Source organism: Thermobia domestica, chromosome 4, assembly GCF_964235325.1.
Source record: "Thermobia domestica chromosome 4, izTheDome1.hap1.1, whole genome shotgun sequence".
Classification (NCBI taxonomy): Eukaryota; Metazoa; Arthropoda; class Insecta; order Zygentoma; family Lepismatidae; genus Thermobia; species Thermobia domestica.
This window is the reverse complement of record NC_137457.1, coordinates 112,558,160-112,575,568: the sequence shown is the minus strand read 5'-3', so window position 1 is coordinate 112,575,568 and position 17,409 is coordinate 112,558,160. Positions and strand designations below refer to the sequence as shown.

At 36.0% G+C, this 17,409-nt stretch overlaps 1 protein-coding gene across 1 annotated transcript in view; it reads left to right on the top strand.

Moving 5' to 3' along the window:
- LOC145682840 (uncharacterized) overlaps positions 1-17,409 on the top strand; it is a 234,986-nt gene that overhangs the window by 143,955 nt on the left and 73,622 nt on the right. The gene's annotated exons all lie outside the window — the stretch shown is intronic.

Sequence of the window (17,409 nt, the reverse complement as noted above, 5' to 3'; positions counted from 1 at the left end):
GTACTGTCGCTTTTTGTATAAGTCTCTGTTCAATTGGGCATCACACCGAGAGTTGAATACGAATGGAGATAAAGGCGAAGGTCAGTTGTAGTTGTCAGAAAAATCCAACATGTTGCCTGGTTGTGACAGTTTAGTTTTACCGTGAATGTGCGTAAGAGCAGAGTGAACGTTTGAACTCCACACAGCGTCATAAGGGCGTGTATGTTGTACGAGTTCAAACTGGAGTCAAACGCCGCTGCAGTGGGGTGGAAGGTGTCGTGACTATGCGGACAGTGGAGCAGTGGTTTAACAAGATTAAGAATGATGACGAAACAATTGAAGACGCACCAGGTGCCGGTAGAACAACACAGGTAAAAAAATGAAGTTCTTCAGGCAGCACTTAATGGCCAGGCATGTGAGGATTTGTGACTAGAATTCAGTGTGAAAAGAAAATCGGCAGCACCTCAATCAATTTGGGAGGTACTACAAGTTTGGACGATGAGCTTCACATGATTTGTCCCTGGTCAGAAGTCAACGCAAGGAGACACCGTTTTTTTTTCCTATCTCGTCTGAGTAAGGAGCCATTTCTGGACAAAGAGTTGATATGTAATGAGAAGTGGGTTCTGTACGAAACTCCATTGTACCATTATCTTTGGTTAGCATCCAATGAACCGGTTCCGAAACAGCCGAAACCAGCACTGAACCAGATGAAAATTCTCCTGTGCGTTTGGTGGACTGATCCCCGCATCGTGCATAGGGGACCTGCTACCGGCTGTAGAGCATCAATGCAACTCTGTGCTGTTAGCAGCTGAGCCGTGTTCAAGAAAACTCAAAATTTGGAACCAGCACTTCTGAATCGCAGAGAATCCTCGTGTTACAGGACAACTCTAATCCGAAGGTGGCTATGATGACGCTGGACACTATTCAATGGCTTGGATGGTAATCATTATTGTATCCGCCATACTGCCCGGATTTTGCACCACCCGATTATCACATGCTCAATTCCTTGGATAACCACCTTAGAGGGCTCCAATTCAAATCCCTCGTTGAGGTTCAAGATACACTTGATACCTTCTTCGCTTCACGGCTCACCAAGTTCTACCGCAATGGAATACATGACCTTCGTTGGTAGAAGGTCGACGATGCTGATGCGGAATATTTTTGACGCACCACGTATGTCTTATGTGGCATATTGATGTTCGAAGTTGGTGGGCGAAAAAGCGACAAAACGTTTTGCTTACTTTTATATGAATGCTTATAGATATATGCTGTAAGATACAAACCAGCAAGTACTATTTGTCACAACTTTCCAGTCGGCCGTTGGAATCGGGCGAATTATTGTCGAGAACGGTATTACATTTTCTAGCGGGATTTACTTTTAAACTTTTATTAGATATGCTGAGCTAAATTAGTTTTATATTTATTGACTTCTTGATGTTCTTTTCTGAACTGAGTATCTCTATGTTTATAAGAAAATGCCTAATGAGTGTTGGCTAATTTGGAAGAATGTGCTAGCCTGATAAAATTCGGGAGAAAATACAAATTTTAAGAAGAGATTCGTAGATAATTGGTATGATTTTTTGCACATTCAAACTATAATAATAAAATGTAATAGGTGTGTGTGAATTGGTCTGCGTTATCTGTACATTGAATTAAATCGAAAGATGGTAAAAATCATAAATGTTCTTATCGTCTTTGTACGTGAATGACGAATATAGACATTGATTGTTTCAGAACGTAATCATATCTGAAATATTTTACACATTTCGTTATAAAAATGAAATTAAATCTTTAAGTTTTATGTACCATGGTTATGCTGGTCAGGCTAAAGGAGACGGTGATGATGAGAGATGAGTGAAATGGTGGAATGAAGAAAGTGAAAGGAAACGGGAAAACCCCGAGAAAACCCACAAGCACGGTGTTTGTCCAGCACAAAGTGAACACGGCACGAGCTGGGATCGAACCAATGACCCCAAACACCAGAGGTCAACTCTCTACCACGTTGAGTTATCATAATACTTAATGTACTACTGAATACCTTCTGTGGATCTAAAAGGAGCTGCCACTTATGTGTTTCTGTAATATCCATTGTATTACATCTAGTAACAATCATTCTTCTAATATTAGTCATGTTGCTGTCCAAAATTTTTAAAACAAGATTATTGTTAACATCTACTAGCTACTCATTTATCCGTTATCGATAATAATCTATTACAAATACATACATATACATACACACGCACACACAAAATGTGTGAAGCTAATAAGTAAAACGAACATATAGTAAGGAAATAGAAAGATAATTTCTGAATATTGTTCGTTAACATAAAAAAAACTGAACTTGAAAGTGTCATAACATAATCAAAATTAATAAACTCTGTTTCAATACAGATATTGCAAAATGAATGAAGCCAAAACTGTCACTAACTTTGTTGTCTCTTACGTTTTAAAACCGAAGTTACCTCCTCGTGATATCAATTATTTAATAGAACATTATGTGTTCTCAATTAAAATATATTGTAAAATAGGAATATATTTATTTCATGTATTAATCAAGAATTGAAGTGAAAACTGTTGTAAGCAAAGCTGAACCTTTTGCGTCTTATTCCCATTCGAAGAGCTTTCTGTTTTTCTTCCTTCAACATTACTAGTCTTTCTTAAACTAGACTATAAGGAATACAAAATTAGCCCCAATGATCAAAATTGATATAATATTTGCGGTTATTTATGGCTGTTTGCGACACAAGGAGAAGAACAACAGGTTGGCTCCAGCAAAACAATTCGATTCCGAAAATTGATTCTTTGAGTATCAAAGAATTGGTTCAGAGTATCAGTTTTTAGGAACGAGCGCCATAAACTCGGAAACCATTAGATTACAGTATAAAGTTTATTACTGGAGTGTTTATATTAATTACATGTTATAATTAAAACTTTCACGTATATAAATATTGTGTATATAAATATATTAAAACTTTGCGCTCGGAGAGATAGATTTTCTAAAATGTTGCATCGGTACTTTACATAACATAACGTCTTAATAGTACTTCAGGTTGACGAATCATGTAAATGACGGACTTTTAAATAGATTTTATGTTACTAAATGAGCATTAAGACTTATTAATGAATATTATGTAAAATTATTATTTCAAATCCTGCGTTTTAGTGGGAGGAAATATATGTTTGTTCAGGTTATGTAGTTTTCTATGTCCCACTGCCTGCCTCATGAATGTTCCATTTTCACATAGACAAAGAATGCGTATCAATACACTTCTTGTTAAGAAAATACTTTTAAAAAACGTAAATTTTTTATTCAACCAGTTCTTTCATAGGAGTTAAAATATTGCAGTGTTAGTAGTATAATGATTACACCTGCACAGAGAGCAAAATGAATAATGACTATTTATCGCAAAGTATGTATATTATAAAATATAGTTCACTGCTTCGCACTTTAGCTTGTACGGACGTGCGTAATTAGACACGCTGCAAGTTTTTTAACCATAGTAGGCTATGTGAGCGACGAACACATACACATATATAAACACTTGTTGGATAGGGCTTTTAAGAAATTTATTAGTATATATGAGGTTCTTTTAACCCTAGAAAGGTAGCGTTCTCAATATGTACGTTAAAGGTACAAATTGACGTGTAGGTCATAACGCTGGACAAAAGGGTGATGTTTAATGTATACATTTGTTTAATTTATCATTTCCTTTTTATTAAAATATTTTATTTTTATTTATCTTAAAACAGACACTTTCTGCTATTACAAGAATAGTGTTGTTTCCACAAATGACTATCTAAGAAGTAGGCCTATCTATTTCACCGTATTTAAAAGAAATTACAAATGTGCTTTTCAAAAAAACATACCGTACTATGTATACATTTTACATTTATAAAAATCTACTCCTTGGATATAATGTTGAATAAGTATAATGAAAACAAGGACAGCAATGTAACACATTGGCATTTATATGCAATCAGGGCAATTTTTTTTCTGGTGCTCCCCACATATCGCTTTTCCACATTCGCAGTAAGTATTCGTCATTCTTATTTTTCTTACATCACAAAAAGACACAGTACTTTCTTGCTCCTCTTTGGTCAGTTGTTGGTTGCGATTTCTGTAAGTTCCTATAGTCCACAACAATCTTCTCAATTGTCATCATAAAGTCTCAACTCAGTGTCCTTTCCCTCAGTCGTTCCTCTTGCTATGGTCTTGTTAACTGTTTGTGCAGGTCTATACAGAAGTCCTGCCTTGACATTGGTTTGGAATTCGCTCCACTCCTTCTGAAATAGTTGTGAAGATAAATTACATATCCATTTATCAGACAGATGTTTATCATATTATAGAAGAAACAGAGAGGCCACCTTTGTGTCTTATGACACAGTTTATGTTTTGACACATTTAGTCCATGATGTCAACCGCGCCTTTTGTTGCATTATATGTCATTACGATGTCTGTCTTTCCTGCGCGATCGTTCAGAGTGGCTTCATCATGCATTGTGCTAAGTAAGCACATCATCTTCTTCGAGTTTGGTTTATAGGAGACTGCTGTTACATCTTCATCAAATAGAACCATTCAAGATCCTTCTTGCCTATTCTGAAATTTTTTGTCTGTGAATTCTTCTGGTAATTCTGGTTTGTTTCTCTTCACAGTTGCAACTACAGTCAATTTCTTTTGGAGAAGTTATTTGAGCAGTAGGATGCTAGAGAACCAGTTGTCCATTGTGATGTTTCTGTTTGAATTTTGAATGGTTTTCACCAAGTCATTCACAAAATACTTTGCAGCAGGAGATTTTGGCAGCACTGTCTCTTTTCTCAAATACACTTTTGCATCAACCATATATTTGGTTGCCTTGTCACACATAGCAACGATTCTAATACCATAGTTGTTGGGCTTTGAAGGAATGTACATTCGAAAAGGGCATTTCCCACGAAATCCAAGTTGCTCGTCAATGGCCAGGTATGATCCAGCCTTGTAATTATCTCGACATCTTTGCAAAAAAACATATTCCAAATATCAGATATGGCGGCCAGTCTATCTTCCTTTTTGCTTAATTCTCTCGTTTCTTTATTATCAAATCTGAGACAGTTTATCAAGAACTTAAATCTCCTTTCCGACATGGTTGCCTTGTAGCGATCTCCACATAGGGTCGTTTCAAACATCTTTTCAGTGGGCAGATGATTGTCTTTCAGGGCAGCAGATAAAATCAATATCCCCAACAGTTCTCGAAGCTTTTCCATACAAACATGCCTCACGCTTCCTTCTGGTCTTTTGTACTTCTTCCGCTGTTGCTCAATTTCTTCATTGGTGTATTGGAGAATAGTCGCAAGAATTTCGTCGAAGATGTGGCTTGACGGGAATTGTTTGATGCTGTGGGTCCTGGCCGTATATGAATAACATTTTTGGACGGTGTCTTCCCCTTGTTCTTTAGGCATGATGTGTTCCAAACAAACCCATTCTTGCTTTTCAATGTTTCTTCTTGTACTTAGATAACACTTCCAGCAGATCTTCCCTCAACATTGTTGGAACATTCGTCTTTGTTTCTTTTACTTTCGTTCAGAACATTGTGTATTTTCTTTTTCCGAGGCTGAGTTGGAGCAGTAGAAATTTCAATGTTGTTCACTGTTTCTACACAATCTAAGTCGTCTTCTTCGGGTGTGTATTCGGGGTGAGCATCACTATCGTAACAGTTTTCATCAGAATCCGAATGGACTTCAACTTCTAAATTATATTCTTCCAAATCTTCGGAAATTTCTTTTTAATCTTCGAGAGCAGCCAATATTGCATCTTCATTGTCCAAAACGTTTGTCATTTTTCTCGTCCTTAAAGTGTCTGCCATCTCCCAGAAAACGATCGAAAGTGAACCAAAGCATTCAACAAAACACCCGTTAAAGGTAGCAACGCGTCAGATGTAGGTGTACGAAAAAGGCGGTTAATGGTAGCTACGCGTCAAACTGACGTGTAGGTTTTAGGGAAGGGAAGTCACCCAGATCCCACGGGCGGAGACCACTTACACCCGACGCCAACTAGTCGGCAAGTAACACAAGTAAGCACTGCTGGCGTTAGGAGGTCTGGAAGCGAGGGGAGGGGAAAGGATAGGCTATTATTCTCTACCTACACGTAAATTTTACGTACGCTACCTTTCCCGGGTTAAAAAGTTTATAACGATAGCGTTATACCAATCCTAGAATCGAAGGTAAAATGTACATTTGATCGGCCGCCGTTTACACAGGATAAGTTTTAGAGAGTTGAGACTTGTTCCGTCCTCTTTCATTCCCAACAGCTTTCCAACAATATGCTCCTTTATCTCCTTTAAAAATTGAAAATTTTCAATAGGGCCTCGTCTTGGACCCTGTGGTGGACCCTGGAACAAATATTGTTACTTTCTGTTATTGCACGTTTGAAAACATGGCACCCACTTTTTCCTATTTTGACATATGTTTCATCGTTTTAGGTTTCTTTGGGTTGGCCATAGACTTTGCAATTACGCTTTTGCTGACATGTTGGCGGACCGCCATTTTGAACACGGTAATTTTAGAGGAAAGGGACTTGTTCCATCTTCTTTAATTTCCCAACAGGTTTCCAACATTATGCTACTTGGTTTTAAAACGTTTTAGTACGACACCGTCTGGGACTCTGTGGAGCACACTAAGACCAATATTATTACTTCAAAACATTGTACTTAAGGAAAGATGTAACTAAATTGTCGTGCTTGCCATAATTCTATTAACAGTAGTTAGAAAGATTTAATTTTTTACACACATATTATTTATGAATTCTTCCATTGGTCAGATGATAGTAGTACAATGAATGTCGTAAGAAAGAATGATTACTTCTGAAATATTCCTTGCTAGTCATTCACGTGAATTAGATCTAGATATATTATACAAATACAAAAAAATATATCAATATTTAATTAGTGCTTATTTGTGCTTAAGTCCTTAGAATTAGTGGTGAAATTATTCTCGAGACATAATTATTGCTAAGATAATTGTGTCAATTTCACGCTGTATAAAAGTAGTTTTGGAATCAAAATTACCTATACAGGGATTTACTGATCAATTACTGCCTTTCATCCCACGTGAGCCTTGCGTTAGTGCTCAATAAATAAGGACATACGTTGCATATGTATGTCAGTGGTATATGTTAAGTTAGCCGAAGATGATAGACGAAAATGAAACTTCTTCACATCATGAATTAGCGCTTTCAATACCTCATAACCCAAGAATTAGTGCTTAGTGAAGGAGGGCGTCCGGGGCGATTTATGTTGGAGTAAATGTGAAATTGGCCTAAACACATAAGAAAATGAAAATTTTTACGTTATCAGTTAGTGCTTTTATTCCAATATGATCCCATCATTAGTTCTCATAATGTAATATACTTGACATATACTTGCAACATATGTGGAATCTCCTCAGCAGTTTTTTGAAAAATGATTAGTTTGTGCATTTTTTCCGAAACCCAATGATTCAGGCCAAACTGAATAGGTAAGACTGAAAAGATGAATAATATAATCTTTGATTGTTATTGTTACTTTTTAGGATGATGTTGTGTACATTTATTATGAGAAATAAATAGGGTATCGAGAGAAATAGATTTCAATTATTTGAAAGTCATTGTTATGTGAAGGTCCCTCCTATTTTACCCACCAGTATACTTCAGTTCTAGTTCTCTTTTTCCTTTCTGAAAAGTTTATCACTTCGTCTGTTCGCCCCACGCTTCGTCTTTTCTTGGATCTCTTTTCCTCCGTTCGGACTCACCTTTCATGTTATTGTCTAACTATGCCCGAGACCTACTAATTATTTCTACATACATCGTCTATAGGCCTATAAAATATACTTGATATTTGTATCATTTGCAATTCCACAATTAATGTTAAAGTTTCACAGTCATGCAATATACCAGGAAAATTATTTGTTATGTAGATACGTTCCAGAAACATTGTTAAGTTACATTAGATATGTAATTACAATTCAGTATTCGGAAATGGCATACAAACATATATTTATACCTATATACGAAGTATTTCTAGATAAATACACAAACTATTATGTATAGATAGTTAGGCACAATGAGAGATTATAGATGAGTGTTCAGTCAGTAAGAATTAAACATGTGTTTTCTGAAATGAAAAAGGTTTATTCATTTTATTTTCAAAACTAGATAGTAATATTGTAATGTAATATCTTTAAGCAAATATGTTCATTATTTCTCTTAGAGTATTGGAAAGGAAAAGCAAAAGGTTTGGTTGAGAGAAAGATAAAAATAATTCACTTTCAATGATGTGAAAAACAGGATATGGAAGTGAAACCATGAAAATATAGAAATAAAAATAGGTAAATATACAAGTGAAACGACAAAACTAGAAAGTATATAAAATGACAAAGATATAAACAATGGCAGACTGGATCAATCTTCGGATACAACAAGTCTCTTTAATTCAATAAATACAAATTTGGGGTCATGGTTACCATCGTACGAACTTTTTCATATCTTGTGCTGTAAGTTAAACATTTATTTATCAGTTATGTGATAAAGACATTAAACAAGAAGTTATGCTTGACTTGTTTACTTGACATGCTTGTTTTATTAAAATTCCAAATTCAATTTGTAATTTACGTTTATTCAATGTAAGGTTTCGTAATTAGTAGTGTAAATAGAAATATGTTTCTTAATCTAAACTCTTTTCAATTACTACCACTATTCCAATAAGGTGCTAAACTTATAAGGGAACATTCCGATTTGGTGAATTCAAGCGCTGAAAATGATTACTAGCAATGGATTCAGCACCAAAACAAAGTGAGTAAAATCTAGGGTGTTTAGTGGCAGATAAGTATACGTATTCGGGGTTTGAGATAGGTCAGAGCAAAGTTCGAAGATAGAACGTAGAAGATGTCTAGAAATGACATATTAATTTAGAAACGACTAGAGAGATCGAAACCAAATGTTGGATATGGGGAACGCAGGTGGAGGTGCACTGAATATACGTAATGTGAGACTTGGGGACAATCTTAAAAGCCGCCGTGTTGGAATTAGCTTAAGAAGAATATGCAGGAAAGGGGTCACGTGGCATATGGCTTGACGCCGTCTATTGAAATCTATAGTGGCCAATATAGTTTGAGACCGTGTAAGAGCAGGCGTTCCAAGCTATGGTAATGAACCAACACTGTCGTAAAGGTAACGTGAATGAGGAACTATCACAAATAGGAATGAGCCCACTTTCAAGTCAACAAAAGTCCCAATGCACCCAATATTTGTCCATATGCTAACAAGAGTGGAAACATGACCAAGGGCAACCTGAAAGATTTCATGAATGACGCTTCCTGGCCTTCAACATTTCAGATAAAACTGTTGCTCCTAGTTATTCATGGAGAACAAATAAATATCTACAATTGGTGCAGAAACCAGACAATGTTGAACTTCCCCGACTCCTTATCCGAGATTCTTGCACGTGACTCATACACCATTGGATGTGCTCTTCCGTCAGTATAGACATTTCGTAAAATTTATAATATACATCGTTTCCCTGTCATCGTGCTTCAAAACATGACAAAGGGACAAATTCATTAACTTGTAGTCACTCACTAGTCAGCCACTTCCAGTTTACAACTCCAAGGCTTCAACCTTTCTACAAAAACAAAAAAAACTTCTTTTCGTTTCATGTCGTTTCTAGACATTTTCTACGTTCTATCTTCGGAATTTACCCTCACTTATTTCCCCACGATATACGGTCTTCCACTCAACACCCTTTTTTCTCTGTTTCTCTTAGTGCTGAATCTAGTGCTAACAATCCTTTTCAGTAATTAAATTCTTTTCAGTAATTTCAGTAAAGTATTCGTTTTAAATACAAACATGACAATGTACGTATTACCGTAATGATTAATAAGAATAACAATCATAAATGATATAAAATGGCAACCAGTGATAAAAGAAACTGACAGATAGTGGCCACCCACACATTGTTCACGAATTACGGACCAAACTTGGTAACTCAACATAAATTTTGACATTTTCTATTGGTCTACGTGGTTTCGCCTTTTTCACATATATCCCAAATATATGCTGCGTATGCTTTTATTAGATTCAGGGAGCACATGGGATGGAGAGCACTAAATCCCCGTATAGTTTAATTTTGATTTAGAAACAACTTTTAGAAAGCTCGAAGTTGGAGAAACATTTTAGAAATCACGTATCTCCGGAACAATTTCAGCAGTAATTGCACAGACTTGGGCACTGATAAGCAATAGCTAAGATCTAAATATTAACATAACTTTCTTTGTATTTCTATAATCTAGTTGGCTCAACTTCAAATATATCCCAAACATAAACTTAGCGAGTATTCCCCTATTTATTTTGCATTAATTGTGAGACAATGTGGGATTGAAAACATCATGAGAAAAATCATTTTTTGAGGTAGGTAGGCCAAAGTCACATACATCAAAATATAAATATGTCCTGTATGCCCTGATTTATTGAGCACTAATTTTCGGACCCATGTAAGATTAAAAGCACTAATTAGGCCCTAACTTCTGTCATGATTTTTTATTTTTATAAGTGGTTCGGCTAGTTACATATATATCTCAAACACATAAATGGTCCGTATACTCTTATTTGTTGGGTACGAATTCTCACACCGTTTGGGTTTGAGAGCAATAATAAGGAATTAACTCCTGACATGAAAAAACGTTTTAATTTTTTCTATGTGATAGGTCCAACTACACATATATACCAAAGATAAATATGATCCGTATGCCCTTACTTATTAAGCACTAACGATGGGGCCATGTGGGATGAAGAGCACTAATTAAGCACTAAATCTGGCTATATTTTAATTTGATTCATAAACCACTTTAAGAAAGCGTGAAGTTGGCCCAATCATTTTAGTGACGAATGTATCTCGAGAACAATTTGATCAATAAGTCTACGGACTTCCGCATTAAGCACTAGATATTGACAAATTCCTTTTGTATTTCTATCATGTGCTTAGTGCAACTTGACATTACAACAAATAAAATTATGCCTTTTATGCCCTTATTTATTGCGCACTAATTACTGGACCATGTGGCTTTGGGAGGAATAATAAGCCACTAACTCCTAACTGAAAATTTTATTTTTTCTACATGGTTTTGCATCACATATAATCCAAATATAAATAGTTCTGCATGAACTTACTTATTGAACATTAACTCTGTTACCCTGTGGTGAGAAGAGCACTAATTGAGAACCAGTCCACTGTATAGTTTAATTTTGATCTATAGACCACTTTTAGGAAGCGTAAATTTATCCTAATTTTTTTAGTGATGAAGGTGTTTCGAGATCAATTTAAGCAGTAATTGTACGGGCCTTAGCACTGATAAGTATTATTTAAAAACTATATATTGACATTTTTTGTGTTTATATAATATGACTGTACAACAGTATGTTGTATATTTTACTTGTTATTTTACTTGTAAATCCTTATTTACTTGTAATTTTGGGCCATAATGCAATTTAAATATGTACTAGTCTGATTCTGCTATTAGAAGAAGAGAAAGTAAAAGAAATAATGTAGTTATAATGTTAATATATAAAGAAATTCAAAATGTTTTTATGTAGTCTAATCTTGATGTTGTCGTCACGACAACTTAAAATAAAATATAATTGTTTAGTTGACTATGTAGACATCTTGAAAAAGTGTGTAGAAATAATGTACAATTCTCTTACATAATTATTAAACTAAGTGTGCAAAAAGTTAAATTGATATATTTTAATGGCTCAGTAATTAAGGAATTTCGTTATAAATTGGTGCCAAAACGCCGAGAGTGAAAAAAAGAAGTTGCATCGTTTAGAAGAATAGTAAAACAATCAACATAGAGCCCAACTTCAATTTCACCATTTTGAGAAGTGGCAAAATAATAAACAGGAATATCATGAGTGCTATGGACAGTGAAGCGACTGTTAATCAAACTATTCGGACTGAAAGGAATTCTGTAGATAACCTGATAGACGTCTTAAGATTCCCAAGAGATATCACAACAAATTAAGGCCCAAGCTCGAGATCAAGCTCGAAGAAATCATGAACAGTTTGAAAAGGTAGATCAAAACATAAATCTACAAGCACAGAAGTTAGACCAAAAAATGAATCTACGAGCACAAAATTATGATGTAAAGCTAGAGCAATTGCAGCAATTTAACGACGGCAAATGGGACCAAATACAACAACAATTAAATCAGGTGAACCAGCAAATTGCAGCCAAATTTGGACGCTGTGATGAATATTTGGAAAAGATAGTAAAGAGATGCACCGAGGTTCAGACATCTGTAGATTATAGATTCTGCGGTAAATGAACAAGCCAATCAAACTCAGCAGTTGCAGGATGAAGTGAACTTCATTAAAGAAAAGTGTATTCACGAGAATGCTGTGCGAAATGATGGGCACACGAATACTGTACACCCTACATCCATCGGTTGGGAATCTACACGTTATCTCAGAGCAACTTTTGAATGTAATGAATCTTCAAGCTGTAATGAAGATAGTACCGAAGGAGAAAGGAGAACGAGGCACTCATCCAGGCAGAAACGTAATCACTACAGGGACATGAAGGCCAATACAGGTGAACCATTACGGTTAAGTGAAGTAAAAGCACTTACTAAATTTAGTGGTGTACCGGAAGATATACCGGCGAGAGGGTTTCTTGACAAATTTGAGGATGATTGCGAACTAATAGGCGTAGACGAGTCTCAATTTTTAAAGTTGTTACTACATATACTATTCCCACCTTGTTTAACATGGTTTAGGGCCATTAAGATAAGTTTTCATACATATTCTGATTTTAAGAATGAATTACTATCCAACTATGAGAAAGATTTTATAATTGCAAATAGAGATGCTTTAGTGAGAACGAAGCCATTTAATACTAAGGTCCATAGAAGCATTATTGAAATTTTGGTTTCTACCTATAATGAATTATCATTAAATCCGAGTCATCCAGAGTCTCGAATCATTGCTTCCATCCGAATTCTATTGCCTTTTAGGTTACAACAGTTATTAATGTCTGCACAGTGTATCAACTTCAATCATTTAATTATGCTTATTCAAAATTATGAGAGTCAATCTGCAGTACAAAATGGTAATATAGGGAAGGATAGAGGTTAAGGTAATTTTGGTCGTAACCATATGCAATATGCTCCTGTTCGCAACTTAAATGTACAACCTGAAAATACTTCTAACTCATATCGTTTTAACAATAGAGTAAATAGTCACAATGTTATCAGTAAGCAAACGCAACGTAATCGTAGAAATGGAAATAGGAATTTTAGAAATAGTAATCGGAATTTCAATAGGAACAATAATCACCGCCTGTTCACACAAAATCGATTCACAGATGGCAAAAATTCTCAAAATAGAAAACAAGGAACTGTAGATGTAAATAACGTGCAAGACTGTATTCCGGTTTATAACTTTCAATGCAGCTTAAACTAATTCATTGGTCATGTAACTTAACCTAATGTAGGGGCGTCCGAAAGGATATATTCAATTGATTCTTATTTTATTTTACTGTAAATATATTTATGATTTCGTTTGTTATTTATGATTCGATTTGAATTCTATGAAGATAATATAAATAATCGTTAAACAGTTTAGTATAAACAAATTAATCCTGAAGTATTTGAAGTTATGGATATAAGAACTGGGGAAATTTTTGGATTACAACATGTTGATGAAATTAAGTTATGGCAGCCTACCAAAAACAGCAGAAAACGGTTCCTCCTGAAGTTATAACGACAGCTAATGTAAAGGAAACTTAACAAAGGGAACTTAGTATTCAAAAGAGAAAAACGAAATATTTTATGGATATGTGAGTTGGTTTAATGTATTTTACTTAGTGTTATCCAAACTGCGTAGGATCAAAAACTTCAGCTCAAAACGCCTTGGATCCTACGCAGTGTGGATTCTATGCAGTTTGGATCCTACACAGTTTTGATCCTACGCCGTTGCCCTGAAATAATTTAAGTTTTAATCATGCGCTCAAAAAATATATTTTTATCATCTATTTCATTTGTTTAACCTGTGAAACTATCAATTAGGGTTATATTCATGGACTCCGCACGACCTAAACCGCGTAGAATCCAAACTGCGTAGGATCCAAACTGCGTAGAATCCACATTGCGTACGATCCAAACTGCGTACGATCCACACTGCGTACGATCCAAATTGCGTACTATCCAAACTGCGTACTATCTTAACTGCGTAGGATCCACACTTTGTATTATCCACACTGCATAAGACCAGGGACGTCGCTAAGGGTTGAAAGGGGGGAACAAGTCACCGACTTCTGATCGAGTACGGATTTGGTAGTTAGCACAATTGAAGATTTATGTAATTAGTCTAGGTTTTTGGCTACGTGGTTCTTCTTCCCTAGTTTAACAACTTCTGAACAAGAAGGAAAATTAAAATTACCTAGTTTTCAGTTATTTCTTAGAAGACTGTCGTCACGTTCAATCAGAGCAGCAGATAGAGGAGTCCAGCGGGAGGCTGGTCCCGAGGGCTGATAGCAAGGGGTGCCGAACAAGCAAGAAGAAAGGAAAAGTGTAGAAAATGAATAAACGACGCGGTATGGGACGTCACCTGTGTAGACACATTTGCACCTTCCCATTTAGCTTCACCGTGTAAAGAGGTCGGAAATGCTGCTGAGACTGCCTGTAAGCGGAAACATACGAAATGTTCCATATTAAAAAAAGATCATATGTTTATTGCCTTTGTTACGGAAACCATGGGAGCTTTTAGCCAGGAAGATAGGGAATTTCTAAATAAAATTGGATTGAAACTAAATCTCAAGACAGGAGATCCAACAAGTGCAGAATGTTTATTTCAACGCATTAGTCTAGCAATTCAGCGAGGTAATGCAGTTAGCATTTTAAGTTCCCTTCTAAAATGGAAGAAATATTTTATTTGAAATGAAGCAGAAATTATGAACATTTTGGACTGAAAATTTTGTAAACTATATAAGTTTTGTTAATACCATGATATTTGTCATGCTACTTCCAAAGATGAGGAAGATGTACTAATTCGCTGTTCTCAATTACGAATAGCCTAGTTCCTAGATTTTACATTTCAAACAAAAGAATTAGTGTAATGTATCTTCTGTCCATAATTATGTTTATTACAACCATTTGTTTCTGTGGCAATGAGTTTTCAATATTCTTAAGTTTTTTATTTTCCATTGATGTTCATTATTCAGATGTCTCATTGAATCATTTTCAATTAAAAATTTTGTACCTCCAGAAACTCATTTCTTACATAGAGAAATAAAAGTTAAAGTTTTGTTGCACGAAGTAATTCTTCATAGAACTTTTTTAAAGATTGATACTGTAAATTGTATTCATACACAAGAAAAAAATATAATCATTGAAAATATGTGAGTTTGTTATTGTATTGGGGTCGATAATTGTATTTTAAAATATGTGGCTGTAATTATATCGAACCTCGGATCAACAAATAATGCTAATTCCGACTATTTTATTATTTATAAATGAATAACTGTGTTTGAATTAACTGACCAGATGAATATTTAAATATGGAGAAACTATTGCAAACTTCGTTTCAAAGAATGGACAGATTACAGGCATGTGGATTGAGAATCAATCATGATTTCTATGTAGAATCAATTATGATATGTAAGTAGAGTTGGGTCACTTGGGGGATTTTTTTCCTACTGCGCATGCGCAAACCCTTGAAGCTGATTGGCTGGAGCGGCTCACGTGACCCCCGCCCCCTGCCCCGCCCATTCACGCTGATTGGCTGGCGCCAGACCCTTGACCCTGCCCAGGCCACGCCCACGGCCCCGCCCACCTTGAACCGTCCACCCACGGTCTTTTACGACCTCCATTTTAGGAGTGTATTTGTTCCCTTTTATGACCTACTGCGCACCTCGGGTCATAAAAGGGACCCCCCTGCCCACTGGACTCACGTACTGCGCACCTCAGGATATGCGGGTTTTCGAACATGCCCACGCTGATTTTGAAACACTATCACTCGTCAACGAAGCCGCACATTGAGGTGCCGTTTCCACACAAGAGACTGCGAACACATACCATAGCAGATAATAAATAAGATTCGTTCCCTTTTATGAGCACTTTTAACATAGCAGGAAATTACACAGAGACTATGAACATAGCAGATCGATAGCAAAGCTAATAAAATAGCATGGCTTATAATCAACCCCTATTCTAACATTGCAGTGGAGACTACGAACACATAGTAGAGCAGATAATCTTTAAGGGGTGTACTCGATCCCTTTTATGAGCACTTTTAACATAGCAGATCGATAACACATTCTCCATCCACCTATTTAACATAGCGGAGCTACTAAAAGAGTATGGCTTATTTTTCAACCCCTGTTTGCGCAAAGCAAAAATATAAGAGCTTGTATTCGTTTCCTCTTATCAACCCCTGTGTAACATAGCATTCGTCAATTACTGCATGTCCTGAAAGTACTGACCATCGCGGTAAACGAAGCCACATATTGAGGTACTTTTTCCGCCCTCGGAGCAGACTACGTGCAACGAGTAGGTCGTAAAAGACTATGACCTATTTTTCATCCCATAAATAACATAGTATACACACTTGTTACCCCCCACTTCCGGTTGGGATTAAACACACACACACACACACACACTTGGTTCCCAATTCCAAATCCGGTTTAGTAGAAATAGCAAGCATGCGAAGAAACTTTTCCGATTCCGTTTACTTTTCCGATTCCGGTCCTTTGAACCGATTTGGATGAAACTCGGCATAGGGGGGTTTTTGACCATGCTGATTACGAATGCCACACTTATTTTTACCTGGGTCTTATAGTTTATGTGGGATACGCCCTTCCTATGACAGTTTTAACCGATTTAGATCAAACTCCGTATATGGTTGTTTTCGGACATGCTGATTACGAATATCATATTTATTTCTACCGGGTCTTATAGTTTATGTGGGATACGCCCTTTCTATGATACTTAAAACCCAATAACTCGTAAACGAAGCATCATATTGAGGTGCCGTTTCCAGAATTAGTGGCAAGCCATCAACTACTATATGCCCCAAAAAGGTCAAATATTTAAACCAGAATAACTGGTAAACGGAGTGACGGAGAAATTTTTAAAAGCAGAAAAACTGAAGGAGGAGCAAATTTGAGTGGCCTATTGAATTTTGTACCAACGAGAAATCTCATTTGTAACTAGCTCAGAATTTCTGTACTTGTTTGGGTTATTCAAAATAAAAAAAAATAATTTGGATGGACTAACGGAAAAGAAACCAAAGATATGACATTTTAGCTAGCTGAGAATTTAAAGAAACAAAGGGAACCTACTCAATTTTCTACCAACGAGAAATGCCATTTCAACTAGCTCAGAATTGATGTGCCTTTTTGTGCTAAGGTCTGTTGTAACTCTTCTTGTAT